The sequence below is a fragment of the Castanea sativa genome, chromosome 7, assembly GCF_040712315.1.
Source record: "Castanea sativa cultivar Marrone di Chiusa Pesio chromosome 7, ASM4071231v1".
Classification (NCBI taxonomy): Eukaryota; Viridiplantae; Streptophyta; class Magnoliopsida; order Fagales; family Fagaceae; genus Castanea; species Castanea sativa.
Genome location: NC_134019.1, coordinates 1,387,148 through 1,407,044, shown reverse-complemented (window position 1 = coordinate 1,407,044; position 19,897 = coordinate 1,387,148). Strand labels below are relative to the sequence as shown.

The window sequence follows — 19,897 nt, the reverse complement described above, 5'->3', positions numbered from 1 at the left end:
TAATTATACACGCTTAAGAGGGAACCAACTAAATGAGACCCATGTTAAAAAATGGCTTAGTACAAATGGAGGTCAACCCATCATATTAGGTGAGTTTAGGTGCCTAACACCATCTCAATTTTTTACCCAGTCTTCTTACTATTGGTCTTCACTTAGGTGCCTCTCACCAAAACTCAACTCTTAATAGTGGGTCTCTCACAAACATGAAGGCCCACACCATGGTATTGACACCTTCCTTAAGGATTAGTGCCAAATACCTATTTAGGCTACTTGCAAGACCAAAAGTATCTCAAAATAAAATAGGCATCACACGGTCACAGATATGTGAACTTCACGAGTATAGACCCCACATCCTTGTGTGAGACCTACTCTATGAAACAAGCTACAACCCAAGGGATGCTTTCACCTTCACAAGACTAAATTGTTTATAATAACTTTTTTTAATGGTTTATTTTACTTAAAAATTAAAAGTTGAATAAAAGTAAAACTATCCCTAGACAAGATAAAATTCATAGGAAAAAAAACTATACTTTTTCTATTAAGATGAAATAAAGAGATCTTTACAGGCGAAGTCAACCTGTTAGTGTTTCAGTTTTCAGACCTAAAAAATTTTTGTTAATAATGAGCTCCTTTAAGGTGAGTCGACCTATTAGTGGTTCAGACCTTTTAAAAGTTTTAGTTGTTGTGAGCAAAATCATCACATTTGTACATCTTGTGGACTTGGAAAATGTTCTCAAGTAGACGTTGGGGCTACATGGAGAGGGCGTGGCTTAATATCTCTACCCCGAATGAATGTCAAAAACTGTCCAGGTAGCTCTTCCAATAGAGCCTGAGCCATAGAAATGTGCCCACCTGTACAGACCATAACTAATTTGTTAGATGAAACAGAGTGAAGAAGCTCATTTAAAAAAAAAAAAAAATACAAGTACAACGAAATGAACAAATAAGGAAATCATTAATTCCAATTGATATAACAGATAATAGAACAAATAAGGAAATCATCAAATTCCAATTGATAAAACAGATTAGAGGCTCAAATAGATGTAAAAAAACTTCAAGAGGTAAGATACATAAAAATCAGCTTTGAGTACGCATTCACACTAATTGAAACCATGATCCCATTTTCTGTCTATAACATGTCCAATGGGTACTAGAAAAAGGTGGCTGCAAAGTGTATTAGACTGTCAACAACAATATAGTCAAAGACGGGATCAAGACAGCAGTGGCAACGGCAATCCATGCAACGTCTTTGTCTAATACATTTTTAAAGTTCACACACACCCATTTGGGCTATTCTACTATATGAGTAAGCAGTCATCTAAAGCTTTTTTGCTAGGGAAATTCAAACCAATACTTACCCACCATCCTAGCTTATGGAGGGAGAAAGTGTCATTTGGTCCAAAAGTTATTGGCTACAACAATTCTAAAACTTTGACTACAAATTCAACATGCTTTTAGGACATCACCAACTAGGAGAAACTTGCGATTGCAAATGCACAATTACAGTTAGTGGATGCTTTTAGATGTAATAACAAAAGCTTTGTAGAGTGTCATCGTGTACTCACTATGTACTTCTCGCATTGGAACAAATTGTACGATGTCATGCGTTGCCACACGACCTGTAGAGCTCTCTAATCGTCTTCCATCATCAGCATCGAGCACCTGCCAAAAATTAAAATATATTAGTCATTCAAGTGAAAACTATAAAAGCTAAATTTCCACCATTCATTGTACAAAATAATTGAAATAAAGCAATTCAAAAGAGTCTAAAGGCTAAAAGGCCATTATATACAAGAGTATACCTCCATTTGCGTAAAATCAGCGCCTCCCACTCCTACTATGAGAATTGATAGTGGAAGATCAGATGCTCTGACCAGAGTATTTTTTGTTTCTTGTAGGTCTGTAAGGACTCCATCCTAGAGAGATGCCATTTTATTTAATTAACAAATAAAAAATTGACGGAAAGAGAGATCAAATAAAGTAACATTTTTATTCAAGAGAGCTTCGTGTATACATCCTTTGCATATAAAGCCTCTCATTTTCAATGAAAGTTGTAATTTATAATAAATAAAATCAACTAAAGTAGACATTTTCTAATTTTTCTTTTCCTTTTATTAACCATGTTATTAAAACGTCTCGTTCCCTCTGGGTCACTCTGTATCCTAGAGCACGTAGAAGCCTCAAGCTTATTGTTTGCCTACGAGATTCTAACCTTTCCAGGTCTGGTCAATAACTGTGGTATGGGTTTTTCTTTTTTTCTTTTCTGTTGATTTCTTTTGAGTCCTTCACTGCGTCTAGGGTATTTTATTCTGGTGGATAGTTTTCTTTTGGTGTTTTTTGACGGAATCAGAATTGGAGGAAATGTGGAAGATGTTCCGTTATTGCAAGAGGAGGGGGTAAAATGGTGATTAAATCAAAGGAAGTGGTTTACTCCTAGAAGCAAGCTCAATTTGATGTGCTAGCAAAACTTCAGATCAATAAGGATTACAATAAGGAAGCTTTTAAAGCTACTGTCAGATGTTTGTGGCCATTTTTTAGAAGGAGACTGATATGGAGGAGATTATAGCTAAAGGCCCCTAGTCTTTTAATAAACGTCTCATCCTTCTGAGGTTCCAGAAACTATGACATCTTCTTCTACATCCTGATACGTCCCAGTAATGTGAAGTTCCACGATGCTTAGTTTTAAATTCGTGTTTTTAATATTAAAACCAGACATGGCTGCAAGCAGTGGCATTGAGACAAAAAATCCAAGACTCTGCACAACATAATCTTCATTCCCAATGTGAAACCACAATGCCAAAAAATCGGGAAGTAGACAGAGATGCCATTGTTTTCAGGGATGATTTGGAACTGGTTTTGCCATTGACTAAGTTGAACCTGCTGGAAACACATGAAGCTGTGGTCCCAGTAGCACAGGTAATGGTCCACCAGGCTTTTCAGGATGACAAGGGTAAAATGGCTTCGGAGGTTGATCCCTACGCTCATGGGGATAACAGCTCATCTGATTTGAAAGTAAGACCACCTAATTCAAATTCAACCCTTGTAACTAACTCTGAAAGTAAGATCACCTAATTCAAATTCAAACCTTGTAACTAACTCAAAGAAGTGTATCGATAAAGATAAGGGGGGAATTTTTGGATAAGTCAACTTTACAAGAGAGTTGTGATACAGGTAGAGATAATGATATGACTTTTGTAGTGGATTGGGGTCAGTCCATAACTTTACAAAATTTGGAACTAGCTGATGGGAATTGGATTGCCTCATCAAAAGTAACTAATATAGAAGATGAAAATTGTGAGATGTATGTTGTTGATAACGTTCCATACTCAAACTGGTATTGACAAAGATGATCCAGTGACTGCAAAAAAGAGAGTTGTGAAGGTGTGTAATACATAAGCTCAAATTTCCACTATTTGAGCTGGATAAATTTCCTCTAAATCCAAGCAATTCTAGAGGACAGCTTAAGCTAAGAACTTTCATGGAGGGTAGTAAGGTTGAAGAACATGCCCCTTTTTTGCAGTCACTATTTTAGAGGATATTTCCATTATTTATTTAAGCTTTCATACTATATCTTTTTTGTTAGTGTTCCTCTAGAATGTAATTGTGCTGCTCTAGCTCTTGCTAGTGTTGCAAAAGAGAATGAGCCGGCCTCTGTTTGGTTAGAACATGCCCCTTTTTCTTTTTCCCATGTACAACATGAATTTCAATAAATAAAGTCTAATATCATTTCCTTTGAAAAAAAAAAAGTAGACATTCTCTTTACCGTAATAATGAGCAAATAAAAGTACTTGTCATTGTTGTATGAGATGGACTAGCTAGCAATTTGGGCAGCTTTGTTGATCACTTGGCCAAATAAAGTGGGTCCTGCCAGAGAAACATTATGTAGAGCACTTGAATAAGCAGCCATGATGCCTTCAACTCCTTCAACCTATTGATAAATAAAAGAAATTAAATAATTCATCCCAAAAAAAAAAAAATTGGTTACTTAAAGAATTTAATGCAGTGTTCAGATTCTTATCAACTTATACTCGACAGTTGTTAACTTACAACACATGAGAGATGCATCTTATGGTACCATCAATCATTTTCTAAGATATCTAATCTTCTGGTTATGATGCAAAACATATGATGTTCCAAAGTGTATTAGGTGATAACTCAATCTGTTTAATTTGCATCAAGGGCCTCTGAACTTTCTCAAATCTCTTGAGGACAAAACTCAGTATTTGGGGTTTTTGAATGTGTTGCTAGCTGTAAGTGGGGTCTTTGAACTTTCAAAAAAAAAAAAAAAGAGATTGGTTGAAAATGATGGTGATGTAGAAAATGGGAAATCCTAAGCAACAATCTATTAAAAGTAGTAAAAGGAGAGAGAGAGAGAGAGAGAGAGAGAGAGAGAGACATGTGTGTGCAGTATAAAGAAGATAAATATTTTCAGACAATATGACAGCCAGATTCTTCAAAGATTAAGCAAATCAAAGCATTATAAAGTCAGTTCCTCTCACCTTAAAGGCACTTGCACTTCCATTCAAGTTAAAACAATGCGATGTGGTCCCATCACATGTTCTTCCTCCAAAGCCCTAAGCAGGAAAGCGCCTATCAGAATCATAAAATTGAATGACCTCCCCAACCTCCAATATAGCCTGCAAGTTTAATATATTAAGTAGACAATTACTTCATCAATCAATGATGAATTCTTTGAAGTATATGCTAACAGAAGACCCCCTATGTAATGGAGATCAAACTTCTTCCCATTGAACAAAGCAGGGTGTTCAATATACTTTTGGCATATTTTAGGACCAGTCTCCATATGACGGATGATGGTGGATAAATTATCAGTTACAGTTGTATCAATGGTTCATGCCATATTCCAAGGTTTTAAGATCCACAGATTGTCAAGCCCATCTCTTTTGCGTACATAATAGTCACCAATAACTTGAGACAGATGAGTTTCAAGATTATAAGTAGGCTGCAACCATTCAGGAGATCCATAGGCCTGTTAGAACAAAAAAGATCTGAAGTTAATCATCTTCTCACAGAGAAAAAACAAGCCTTGTTTTTGTCTTTGACTTGATTATCCAAGCATGCCATAATGCCTTAGTTACATGGCAGCTCTTCAAAAGAGAAGTAGGCAATTTAATCTAAAACTGATGACAGGCAAAGATCAGTTCATTCAAAGAGTATTGACGCTAGCATTCACATGCAAAGTGAGCTTTTCCTAACCTTGTGAACAGTCTCTGCCAAATGATGTTTCATGACAAGACAAGCCTCGAAACGAAATTGGTTTATATATTGCTGATCTGTTATTCCAGCAGCCTTTTTCATATCCTCATCTACCTGGGTACTTGTCCATACAATATCAGCATCCTTTGGTTCAGATACTATAAGCAAAACAAATACTGTAATCATAAAAGAAAACTTTCAGAAAAGAAAAAACCATAATTGAAAAAAACCATCAAAACAACAAATATGAAATAAATTGTTGTCAACCAAAGCTGACACACCAAAAAATACACCTAAGTTTTGCTTATCAGTGTAGTAGAGGATGCAGATAACTGCTACTAAACTGGAAATACTTATCGTATTCCTAATAAGATATTACATACTAAACACAACTATGAAAGAATATAAATTGATTAAATGAAGTCATACATAAGGGAGTTTGAAAGCAATGAAACACAACACATACTGATAACAAACTCTGAACGTGTCAAAAACTCTTCTACATGAGGTAAATCAGTGTACACATGTAAAGGAGACCCATCAGTATGATGTATAATTCTAGTGGTAGAAGACTGTACAGATGGAGAAATCAAACTTTTCGATTGCAACTTCTGACAGTGCTTCTCGTACTCCTGAAGGATTAATGTCACATAAGACTTGGCAAGAAGACACAGTTTGAATGAATAAAAACAGTGAATCACGAATTAAGATAGAAATCAGAGACAATACTTTTATAAAAAAAATTCTGCAGCGTATGGAACCAAGCTGAAAGTCTGGCAGAACGTTGTTTGTCCTCCCCAATACCAAAAAGAAAATCGCGAGTGCATTCATCTCCTTTTTGAACATTCTGGGTTGGCCATTATATAGAAAAGCAGAAAAAAGATAACCAGGAATTATTAATGGCAATAATTCTGCTAGTACCATTGGATTTACAACAAAGGAAAAGCTGCATCAAACAAAATGAATATGATGCCACCACATGCGTTTATATGCACCAAGTGCATAAGGATCATATAGGTGTTTACATAAATCACACATGAAAAATCATGTGGAGAGAAATAACAAAGTTCATCTACAAATTAACAAAATAGTCTCTGCAACAAAGCAGAAAATTAAAATGAAGGATTAAAAGACAACCTCACAGCTGATGCCAGATTCCCCTCTGGTATGAAGAGAAAAGGAGCTACCCTGAAATTGGCTCATCATTATGCCGCAATGCTGAACCTAGTTCATCCATCACATACCTAAAAAGAAATCAGAAACAAAGAATCAGCACTTCAAATTATCCCAAAAAGAAAAGTTCATCAATCCTTAAATGCATACCATACAGAGGTTTCATCAATCTTTTCCTCATCTGCAAGCCTATACGTCATCAAATATAGCCACATAGCACTTATAATGCGATCAATAACAGGCTCCTCAGCAGTCCATTCAGGAAGATGCGGCTGAAGCACTGAATCAATCACATGCTTGCCAGTATCTAATATTTTTGATACATTGACACCATTCAGTTCAGAAAGCTTAGGAAGAGATTCAAGAATATCTATGGCACTTTCCCCAAGGGGCCCAGGAATATCCACCTGCAAAACAATTTAATTTCTATAGAACCACAATTTTTCCAGGTTGCCTTCAACAGAATCATCTCTTCATATATAGGATTGTAGCTATATCAAACATAACAACCTCCAAAGACTGTAAGCAGGGAAATTCCTTCAGGACTTCCAACAAGACAGCAACAGAATTCTGTTCCAAAGGATTCCCCCAAATATTCAAGTATGATAGAGAGGGCAACTCAACAGGTGAAAAAACCTGAAAAAAACAAAGGGGAATTAAGAAAAGATCAGCAATGACCGCTCCATCAGACTAACCAATCACATAAAATTGTACATCCAAAAATCAAACTGAGTCCCTTTTTTCTTCAAATTGGCATGCAAATATCAAAACTATGTCAGCGAAGTAAATACAAGGCAACCCCATTGCAATATTCCAGATTTCAAAATTCTTATCTGCCTAATAGTTGCCGATAAAATAAAGCATATAAACAAAGAAGAATCACATGAATGAAGTACTGCCCGAACCTTACTGATCAAATTGTGAATACATCTATCCGAAAGGTCAAGAGAGGAAACACTCTCCAATTGATGGTCACCCTCATGGATACTGCCCGGATTATCCTTTCCATACACTCCTCCACAGAAACCCAATGCCCAAGCACCAAATTTAGCAGTGAAACGCGAGTTGTAAATTTCACGTCTTGGCAGTCCTTGAAGAACTCTATTCTCCAGCTGACTATCACTGGAAAAAGAATACATCAGTCCGCTCTTAATATAATAACAGTAACAATTTTCCAAGTATTAGGGGCACATACCAATTTTTAACAACTGGGTTATTGTTCAACCAAATAGCCCTTAGCTGTTCGAATTTAGTAACTTCCCGAGCAATTATTTCCACATTCTCAAGCTTGTTCCCACACAAGCTAAGTGCAAGTAAACCCTAATGCATAGCAAAACATATAGACACCCAAAATTCAAACAACGCCACATCCTGCTAATATTATGAAAATTTCTCAAATAACATGTAGGCTGTAAAAGTTAAAGCCTAACGCAGTAGCCAAGAAAAAAAGACTGTCACACCGGAAATCTACTAGATAAATCAAGGGACAAGAACGTGTCATCATCAATGTCAAGCTCCTCAAGCTCCAGCCACCTGACTGCACCATCTCCATTCTCTTTTGCACCATGAATTACACTTTCCATTGCTTCAAAAACGCTCAATTTGGTACCATTTTGATGTGAAATTCCATCAACAACTTCCTCAGTCGCTTCTTCAGCATTGGAATACAAATCAACATCGACACACATCAAAGCAGCCATCCTCTCAGCCAATCCTGAAACCTCCGGCAACTGTTTATAAAATGAGTCAATTACCACAGTCACTTACAAATACCCAATTGAAAAGTTAATAAATTTCAATCAGAGTTTGCAAAAACGAATTAAAAAGAGAGAGAGAATGGCAATGTATGAATGGTGTTTGAAAGTAGAGAGTGACAGCCAGTGAACTTTCACGAAGTCTGAGTACCTCGTTATTCTCTTGCCCCCATCCCCATCCCCAGCCATTGCAGTTAAGTTATGGTCACTCTCAATCTCAATCTCAATCTCTAGGAACTGTCTACAAGTAGAAGAATAAGGTGGCCTTGCCCTTTTCACTCGCTTCACTAGAGATACAATAATTGGCCTATTATTATGAACAAAGTCTCTCCAAACTAGTTTGGAAAGAAACTCTACAAACTCATCATATATCTTTATATTGAGTGTGAATTTTGAAAATCTAACCGTTAGATTGCATGCTCTTATTACATTCTTAATGCTTACAAAATTTCAAGAAGATCAAAGATCAATTGCTATATCATCAAATAAATGTTATAATTTCAAGTTTTTGTGATCTAAAGTTGTATATAAAAAATAAGTTAATTGATCAAATAGTAAATAATATCCAATTTGAACGAAATTTGATACGTATGTTAAGAACATAAGGAACATGAAATTCAACGGTTAGATTCTCAAAATTCACACTCAAAAAAGAAATATATGAGAAGGTTGAAGAATTTCTCTCCAAACTACTTTGAAGAGAAACTTTGTTCTATTATTATTATGATTATGAATAAAAAGACTCTAAGCATTCACATTTGCGTGAATTATTATTAGGGCATTAATCATGATTTCAAGTTTAATAAGAGAAAGCCAGTGGGGTTGGCCGAGTAGTTGGGCATTTGGTCTTTAAGTGGCTGTCTTGAGTTTGACTAGGAATCCCTTTAGTTCAAGTCCACACACCTGTACTTTGAGAAAAAAAAAAATTCTCTAGACCAGCGATTTACCCTAGACCCACCTGTCATGAAAAAATACCCTAAAATTCAAATTCCTTATAAGCCCAATGGTGTTCAACAAAGCTGGAGCCTAGCCCTTTCCTTTGAAACAACAGAGAGGGAAACAACATGTTTCGGGGCAACTTGGTCTCTCGGGGTTGGGGTATATCTATCTATATACACCCCAATTTATGGGATGAATGCCAAGTTGCCAACACATGCAGCTAACATTTTTTTTTGTTTTTTTTTTTGGGCTTGAAGTCATGGTCCAAGTCTGTATCTTTACATATGGGGTAATAGGCTTGTGATATAATTATATATTGCACAAATTCTTTTAGAGACGCAACAAAATGTCACATTATTTCTATATTAAGGGAAGTGTGAACCTATCATAGGTCAAATAAAATGAGATTAAAAAAAATTATACCCGAACTCACCACAAAATATAAGACGATGTGAGATTTTGTTATGTTTCTAGTATTTCTCTAATGGGACATAAGAATGTGATTTCAAAATGCATACATCAAGCTTAGAGAGTCATGTGTTTGAGCTTAGCACACCTCTTTAGAGACCGCCTTAGCATATGAATAAGGGATAGCATAGAGTTGGGATGAGGTGAAATCAAGGGTGCCCTATATATCCTCATCACCCCATCCCCAATTTGGGTGAGAAAAACCTATGAAAGACAAGTTCGTTCTAAGATAGGTTTTGAGATATTTCATTATCACATATAAGTTAGCTAAAATATAAATGAGGCATAGATGAAACAAAAACTAGAGAGGCAATCCTAAAAGCTTTATGAGAGAGAGAGAGAGAGATGAATTTTGGGGATGGTAATTGAATATGTACAATATGTTTTTTTTTTTTTTTTTTGGGCAAGGCAAGGCAACCAAAATCTGTCCCCACCCTATCTCCTCATCAAAATTGTGAAAAAATTTGCACAAAATTGGGGCAAAACAAGTGAAGGAGGGCAAGAAATATTTGCCACCCTTGTGTCTTATCTTGGTTGATGCAAGGTATATAGCCTAATTGACCAAATTTTCCATCATAATTAGCTTGATTTGGGAAAGTGATTTTTTCACATTCGTACCAGTTAAATTAGTATTAATGCTCCTTAAATACCTTTGACTAGGTTTGTGCGTGTTCACTAATGAGGCAAATTTCTCTTCCTAAGACCATATATTCATCCATACTTAGTATATCTTCCATGACCTGAAAATCCACATTCCTCAACATACTAGGAGTATATAATAGTGAATTTTCTTGGAGTTGGTTTTGTGGCTTTTCCTTTAGGAGAGGGCTTCCCACATTTATAGGCTTGTAAAGTTATTGAGAACTTTTTTCATGTCATGTGTCACAATTTTATTGGCACCCCACACCACATCAACATTATCTCATACAAGAAAGAAATAATGGCTTTTGGGTTAAATCTCTTTAAGCCCAAAAAGTCCAAATTTTAATTAACTACATGGATCAAGCTTTCTTTCCAAGAATCCATATATTCTTGGATTGGGGTCATGGCCCATGACCTTTCCGCTGCAAGGGGTGGGCTCATGACCCACATCTCAATATTAGCTCTTTACTATTAAATCCAATGGTGGTTTTAGTTTTTTTTTTTGGGGGGGGGGTAGTTATTAAAAAACTCAAATTATACAAAATATAAGATATAAAAAAAGGAACTTGAATATCTCAACATCACACACACATGCACACAAAGTTTTACCATTCCTTCTACTAATAAAATGAAAAGGCAAAAAGGAATTGAAGAAAAATAAAGTGAAAATTGAGAATGCTGAGAAAAAAGTAATCAAGAGGGAGAAGATTTGAGATACTAATATAGAAGAGAGAGAGAGAGAGAGAGAGAGAGAGAGAGAGAGAGAGAGAGAGAGAAATGATACTACAACTACAAGCTGAGCGGCCAGATACAAGTGTCGTTGAGGAAATCTCATGGCCACAGTATCTCACTTGGTATCATTTTTTAGGAAAAACGAAATTAGAGATTATTTTTATAGAATGAGTTGAACAAGTTACAAATTTAAATGACTAGGGATTTTTATTTTTTGTTTTTGAATGGTCTTTTGGTTAAAAATTTTGTTCATTTGTTGTTGTTTGGCCTGTTCATCTTGTTGTTTAGGCTATTTTTGTTGTTATTTGGGTTAATTTTTATTAATCTTATTTAGGGGCATTTATTTTTATATATATTTTTTGTTTAAAGGGTTAAAGATTGTGTTTGGGTGGCCGAGATTACTTTTATTGAACCCAAATTCTTGGAATACTCAAGACAGGGTGTTTAATACATTTTTTTTTAGGGTAGATGTACTCATGCTTCATCTTACCATTGGATGTATAGACTTTCTCATTCTGCTGTCGGTGTTCATGATTGGACTTGTGTCATTTTTATTAATATCTTTTTGCCAAATTTATAAACTATTATTATCTCTAGACTCAAAATAAGTCATTGTTCCTCCACCTTCAAATTTATGATTACCTAACCGCTAAATGCAGGTTACTTTATTGTTATTTTTGGATTTAACTTACCTCCAGTACTTTTTTAACTGGAATATCATTTTGTTTTAATGAGAAACTGTCACATCACTCACTAACTAAATAAAAGGTGAAGATTAAAATCAACTACTACTTGCCATTGTATATTTAAAGCAACTGGAGATGTCAAGTTAAAAAAATATTGAAAGTAAGCCAAACTCATTATTTTTACCACTAAATGTACATGACTTCACTAATACTTTACTATTAAACACATGCTATTTAATTTATTTACTTTTCTTTGATATCAGATATACATTCCATTTATCTCACTACCCAATACACCTTACTTTGTTTTAATTCATCATTAAATCCATGCTATTATGATCTTCACTTAATGTTAAATAAATAACAAAGTTCTTTTTATTCATGCATTAGGCTTTGTTTCTTATTTAAGCTTAAAAATGCAATTGAAACCATTGGTCTTCTTCGAGTCAATGTCGAGTTTTTAATTTCACTACCAAAAACAATCTCGCACCTAGTTAGAACAATAGCATCAGATGTGTTAAATGATAAAGTTTTGGCACGTAGAATACAAAACACCAAAAGACCACATACATCAAATGTATCAAATGCCAACAAAAAAAAAATGGTTGAAGGGCATACTATTTTTTTATGTAGTTTTTAATTATATATTCTCTTCTCTCTCATAGTTAGTTCTCCACTCTTCCTCTGGACTCTCTTTTTTCTCTACCTCTCTTTCTCTCTTTCCTTTTCCTTAATATCTCTCATAGTCATCTTTCTCTCACTCTCAGCTTCTTACCATGCGATCGATGCCGCCGACCTCACTCTTTGGTTTTCGGGTTGATTTTGATCTTTTTTGGTTATTTTGGGTTAATGTAATATTGGTTTTTTGGGTTGGTGGTTTCGGTTTGCTTTTAGTGGTTTGGGCCGGTAGTGGTTGGTTGATTTTAGGTTGTTTTTACGGTAGCCAGTGGTGGTTAGGTTAATTTTGGGTGATGTTTGGTTGATTTTGGTGGTGGTGGTTTGCACTTTTTGCAATAGTGGTGAGTTGTGGGGGTGGGTTGTGGATGGTAGTTGGGTTTTGTAATTTTTTTTTTTGAATTTTTTTTTTATAATAGTAGGCTTTTTTAAAGGATATTTAATGTGTTGTAATGATAAAATAGAATTAAGGATATTTTAATGTATTGTAACAATAAAATAGAATATGAGATGAATGATGTATTGAAGGTGATGTTAAAAGACTGCAGTTGCCTTTTTGGTGTGTCAAAGTAACTTTTCGTTTTTGTTTTATTTTATCTTTGGACATAGCGTATGTCACCCCTCCTCTAATGACTAACAGATGGCATGCACCCCAACAGAAGTGGTATCAATCAATACATTCATATTGTAATTTATCAAATTTTCTCGACAAAAAAAAAAGAGGTTATTTCTCGACTAAAATAAACTGGTGTAGATGGGAAAATAAAATATTAAAATAATAACATAAAACCAAGAGGGACATAAAAACAAATTAAAATTTTGAGAATAAAAAATGAATGAGTTGATTATATCCAAAGAGTAATGTGGGGTCCGGTGGGGGTATTTACAAAGTGTTGGATGGTGGCCACCAATGTCAAATGAGATGAGATGCAGAGAAAGGAGAAAAATGAAAAATGAAAAATCTCAGTTCTTCTGGTTTTATAAGGGTTGGAGCCTTTGATAAGCAAGAAGCCAATGTTGTAATTCTTGCGGATGATTCTTTGAAGCAATAATTCCATAAGCAAATACATGAGACTCTTTTACTTTCAAGCTCCGAAGAAGACTGAAACTAACCCCACTTTCATTGACTAGTAATTGATAGCTGTCAGGTTCGCAGAATGACTGATGAAATTAATTGAATCCACTCTCGTGACATGATCGAAGTTCAATCCACCACTTTGAGGAAAGAGATGAGACTGTCTACCCATCTGTTTTACACATACGAGAAATCACTCACTGACAGACAAGAGGTGTCGACAATGTGAGCTTTATTGCCTGGCTTTCGGCCTTCTTCATCCAACTTCATTACTCTCTGAGACTACTGACTATTTGTGATTGGTTTATGATATCCTCCATTCTGAAAAGCTTTCTACTCAAGTGAGGAAAGCCTAATTTAGAATCCTTTTTCATAGCCTTTTTGCCCAAATGAGAGATCCATTCTTAGGGGAATCGTAGGCTTCAAATTGATTCATCAACAAAGGGTTCCTTTCAAGGAAAAAGTCATGACACCACATTTTCCCACTCTCTCATCTGTCTCATAGATGAGTAAGGCTGGCTAAAGCACCAAAACAAAGAGTTAGTAAGAGAGTGCCACCACAATAAAGATAAAAAGGATTCCAAAATTCTTGAGCAACACAGGAAATTGGCCTTTTGTCCTTTTTAACCATGCATTCGTTTAGGTTTAGCTCAGCTTGGCCCTGCCTCCTTCTCTCCCAGACTTCTTGGAGCTAGACCAAAACTCATTCGCATCTCCTGTCCAAGTGAGAATCTTTCTTCCTGCCTCTCCAGCTCCCATTTTAACTTATCTTTCTTCTGTCATTGGGGATGGTAGGAATTAAGGGGCGAGTAGGTTTAATGCTAGCTTTGTTGCCTTGGCATTGGCTGATTAAAGACATCCTCGCAAAGGCCCCATCTTTCTTAAGTAATGAATGGGCCTTTTTTTTGTAAACGTTAGGCTTAGCCGCCTGCCGCTACACTAGGCCTAAAGATTTCTAGATCAAGGAGTTGAAATCGGTCCAAGAGCAAACCTCCTCAGTCTGGCTTGTGCGCAAACAATACCCCTGTTAATCAGGCTTTGATCACATGCCCATGGCAGACAGAACTATTACGTTAACTACGATAGACAGATATAATAAAGATAATAATAATAAATTCCTTTATGATTCAAATAGAAGTAAGCAATGGGTTTTGATAAGGAATGCCTGTTTTATGAAAACAACAACAAGAGAATAGGTATTGAATGAATAACATTAAGCTTAAAGGAAATAAATGTCAGTCTATCGTGCTAAGTTATGTTGCCAAGTCTAAGTCAAGAAGGGGAATCAACTCTTTAATGCGATTAACATCTCTAAAGAAGAAGTTAACTACTTTAAAGGGGCGGGTCTGAGTGACTTGTGTTCAATGAGGTCTTTCCTTGTTACCAGAGAGCATGGGTTGAAGAGGGATAGGGAGATTGACCTATTCGGTGCATGCCTACCACTCTGTTCTTTCTATTTTCTTTTACTTCTCCTCTCTATTCATTAATTCTTTCCTTTCTTTCTTTTCGTTTTAACTCTCCTTTTTTTATTTTCTCTTATTCTTTCTCTCTTTTCTTCTTGTTTTCTTGCTCTCACTGTCTTTGTGATTCTAGCAATTATATCCTAGAGGTTGCCGTCCTCTCTCGCTGTGCATAGCAAAGGCTCCTTATATAGTGCTGGTCATGCTTGACTTTTACCATTTTAGCTCTTAACTGTTTTTGTCTGGTGTGGATGTCCTTACCGACCATTACTGACTGGTCAGTCACCCAGCCAGCGCCACTTATCTGCACTGGCCGCGCTACTCCACCTCACCAGACAAAGAAGGCTCTTTTTTTTGCTTGCTTGCCGTGACACTCTTACCTGCCATGGTGTAAATACTCTCCTTCTCTCTGTACCTCATGAAATGCACCTAGTAGTTCTAACTCAGCTTTGCCTCTTTTGGGTGGTATATCATCCCAGCAGGACATTACCTCCAAAAGAGTTTGAGCAGGAAACACGAAAATGAGTTTTTCCCCCTTTCTACTGCCAGACCATGACCCATGACCTCACCATTTCCTGTATTGGTTGGGTACATGTTGGTGGTGCCTGAGCCTTGCGCGTGCTTTACCTCCATGCTTATCCAAGTTCTGCCCGCTGCTCATGTGTCTACCACGGTCTAAAAGTCAATCTACCTTATCTGCCATTCATCTTTGACCTCTTATGGCGTGGGCTGCTTTCCTGACTTCGCATTTATGGTTTGCTTCTCTTAGGGGCTGGGCCTTGACCGATTGTGGGCTGTTTTTACGCTTTTATTCCCAGCCCTTGTTATTTGTTTCCTGTCACATCATTCTACTATGCCTGCCGTGAGGTTTGCTTGACCCAAGTCTACTGGGTCTCTCTAGGCTTTTCTATTCATTCTTTCTCTGAAGGCCTAATAAACTCATTGGGCCCTTTACTACTTGCGGACTCCCTCGTCCCACCTACTTTCCTTTGGGCATCCTTGGCCCATTTACTTTATTAGGGTGTCCTTGGCCCTTTGCACTTCTATGCTTCCCATGAGTTTTTACTAACTCCTTAGGCTTCACCGGTCCAGGTGTTTCTTACTTCATCCTTGGGGCTCATGGATTTTCCATTGCCCCTTACTTTCTTTACTTACATTGCTTTGGGCCTACTGCGACAGCCGTGACCCATTCTTACTTTTCCACGTCCATACTGCCCATGGGTTTGCTATTTCTTTCTTCCGGGCCTTTTTAGGCCCATTTACTTTTTCAGGGTCCATTTGTTTGCTTCACAGACCCATGATCCATTATTCCTGCCACTTGGACTTAATGACATTTCTATCCTACTCTCTTCTGCCCATGTCTTTGGGCTTTTCCCCCTGCTTGGCTTCTAAAAAATGAGCATCTTGAAGTAAAAACGTGACTTTCATAGGCCTTTAGGTCTTTTACTGGTGTTCTGCTTGAAAATAAAATACTTGAGTTTTTGAGACTATGTTTTGTTAACAACAGGTACTATTTCTGCCTTCACAGGTAAGGATCATCTGTGCTATGAGTTTCTCTTCCTTGATAGTGATCTAAGGCGGACTGGAACTTAGTTGGAAAACTCAAAAGCTCTGGCTCGAGCTACGCTATGGCCCTTTGTGCAGTGGCATTGCGTGAGGGCCTTTGACGCGCCGCACCAATTCTTCCTTCCCCACCCTCCGAAGTTACCCGCGAATCTCCCCTTCAGATCTTACCACCGAACTGATCTTCTGTGCTCTTCAAAACCTTTTCCAATTCGACGGAATGGTAGTTTTTTTTTTTAATCTTGTTTAAGTAGGTGAGAAGTATCTGACTTTCATCCGATTTGCTGTGGATTGAATGATGGATAAACCAGCAAGTAGGGTCTTGCCTAGGTTGAACATGCGCAACTAAAGGGCATAGCTATGTAAACGCAAGGTTTGCTCCAGCCTATGAAGGGAAATATGGTCCCAGACCTATCTGACCTACCGTTAGCTTTTCTAAAGCAATACTACCAGGGTAAGGACAGGTGGCATAGCGCAGCCCTCACCAATGTGAGTGACTGGACACCATATCTCGACCAGCTCGTCCCAACGGAGCGAAGAGGCCTCCTCAACGTGAAATCCTGACATGATCACATGAATACAAAGAATTTTTTGGGTATTTCAGAGGAGCCCAAAGGCGCTCTCTATGAAATCCTATGCTTAAGGCTTTATCCTAAGGGCTATAGAACTCTCTCTGGCAAGCATTAAGGCGTTGAATTGTCGACTCTATAAGCTTCTACGTGCTATATTCTCTTCGCCTAACACATTCAACTACCTTTTCTTGCAACGAGTCCGACTGCTGCTCTAATACAGTTTGTTTAGAGTCTCTTTTTATGCAGCTCCCCTTCCTAGGAGTCTTCTCATTGTTGGAACCTCTTTTTCTTTTTGAACTGCCCGAGCTAGATGACAAAGCTGAGCTAGAAGGCACCTTTTTGATGCTATCAAAGTACGTCGCAATCTCTTCTTCCGTTGCTGGGAAAGTCTTCCTTGGAATATAAGTCAAAGCCTTGAAGGAGTTGTCTCCCCAATTTGATTCTAGAATAAAAAGCTTGGTTATTACATTGTGGCCTTGACGGCAGATAGATATTTTCTGAAGAGTGAGTGCTGGCCTTTTTTCATATTGAATCACAGCCTTTTTTTATATTAAAAACTTCTAAAATCCACGTTTTGCTTTCGCAGGCAAACACGCTACTTAAACAAGGCACGTGGCATTATCTCTGCGGGTCTATCTCACCCTACTAACATTATTATGAATCTAGTTAATATATGCCTTAATCAGATATTAACTAAAAAGAATATACTAATACACGCACTAAGGTCTACCATAATGTTTATGTTGAAACGAAATAAAATATATTATTTATAATATGCGAAAAAGATAAAATTTCTGTTGCGGGTCGGGTCTACGTTACAAATAAGAATATTGCAACATATCTGAAGCAAATGCAGATCTGGATGAATATGGAACTATTAGTGGATTAAATACATTCACATAGTAAAGTAATAATAATGATCTTTATTTTAGTATTTCTTTATCTGCTTTCCCATGCCTAGCTCAGAAGAAGAATCAAGAAAGTGTTTACTGACCAGAAACCACAAAATCTGCTATCTGCATTAATATAAATAAAGAATGAGATGGAGTTATATTATATATTCACAATTATGTTTTATCATTGAACCTTAAAATCCAAAGACAATTTTTTTTTTCCCGTGCGTACACAAATTTTCAACAAGGATTTTTTTTTTTTCCCCTTTCAATATGTACTTTACTTTCTTTGTTAACTTGAAAAATGGTGGAACTCAAGTGATGATTCAACAATAATGCATTTATTTTTGGAAAAAGGATCCTCTCTATTTAGGAATGAAATGAAGAGTGTTTATATATTTAAGAATTGTGTGATTCAAATTAAAGTGTATCTATGATCTAGATTGTACCACATTATTTAAAATTTAATTGTGAACTTAATTTCTCCCTGTTCCACTACAAAATACTATAAATCTTAATCTTATCTCATAAACTTTCATAAATCCTAAACTTGAAGATAAAAAGTTTTGACTCTTTCTTGGTCATTTGTAATTGTGGATATTACTAGATAATTATTTAGATATCTTGACAATTGGATTAAACAAAATAAGAAAAGTCTCTTATTGTCAACCCCATTCATAAAAAAGTCTTGTTACTCATAAGAAAAGATAAGCTACATATGTTTGAAATTTCGAGGAAATTAACAATGGATGTTATAATATTAAGTCTCAAAATAACAAAAGACTTTTTTTTTAATATTATTTATGAAATTTGAATCAAACTCTAGATCTCTTATTCAAAAATAAGAAACTTTATCAATTGAACAAACTGGAAGTCTGGAACTCACATTTTCTACGTTAATATAACAATAAAGATAACAAAATGAATCTTCATATCAAATATTATGCACTATTTTTAAAGTTTATTACAGTATTACCACGTTTGGTAGTGATTATAGACTATAAATACAAAGTATAATGATAAGTCTAAAAATTTCACTAAGAGGAAGAGATTTGAATCACAAAATGTATTCGATTGCAAGAATTGATTAAGTCAAATTGTGAATAAAAATAATGTATTAGAGATAATGCTGAAAGTTGAAAGTGCACACACAAACGACAAAACTAAATGTTACAAAATAGGGGGAGGAGAAGTTAAGGTATTAAGGATAAGGCCCATTTCTTAATACAATTCAAATATATATATATATATATATATATATATATATATATATATATATATGAATGAATGATTAATGTGATTTGTTTTTTATTAATGCAAAATAAAAATAGTAGATTTATGTAAAACTATAAGCGATGGTTCTTTAGTCTTAATAATATAAATGCTTTTTTTTATCCTAACAAACAACATATGAAGTTGTACACATTTTCCAATATATGTTTTATTTAAATAGAATAAAGTACTCGTAGTTTTTTTTTCTCTGCTCATCAAATTAAAGAAGAGTAGTTTTTTCTTTAATAAGCTAAATACAACTATTTATAAGCCATTATTATTTTTCTTATTTGACCTAATGTTAAAAATTTTAAAATTATTGTGATTAATTTCTTAGGGTTTTGGACCATTTACAAAATAGACATTAAAAATTTTTTTTGACAAAACAGAGGCACAACCTTTCACTTCTTTGAATAAATTTAGAAATACAATTATATTTCACAACTAGTTGAAGTGAGATAGATTATGATTAGTAAAAAATAAAAGTAATGCTAGTACTTAGTGATCATTCCATATAAAAGTGATAATCTAATAGTTACCGCTTGTTATTTCAATATTTATTTATGTAATAATATCTAAATATTGTTCTTAAATCTTATTGTAATTTAAAAGGTTTAAGGGGTGATGAATACGATGAAGATGATAACAAAGCCGCTCACATCAAATACCAACAAGTCAACACTATCCTTGTACAGGCTCGAAACATCGTAACCGAGTACAACCTGGTCTACAACACAACTCTCACACTGACTGACACATAAATATTTTATTTAAAT

At 35.7% G+C, this 19,897-nt stretch overlaps 1 protein-coding gene and 1 pseudogene across 1 annotated transcript in view; one reads left to right on the top strand and one right to left on the bottom strand.

Moving 5' to 3' along the window:
* Positions 1 to 19,897, top strand: part of LOC142642908 (uncharacterized) — a 104,886-nt gene that overhangs the window by 39,467 nt on the left and 45,522 nt on the right. The window lies entirely within an intron of this gene.
* LOC142642320 (uncharacterized) lies at positions 516 to 15,208 on the bottom strand (annotated as a pseudogene).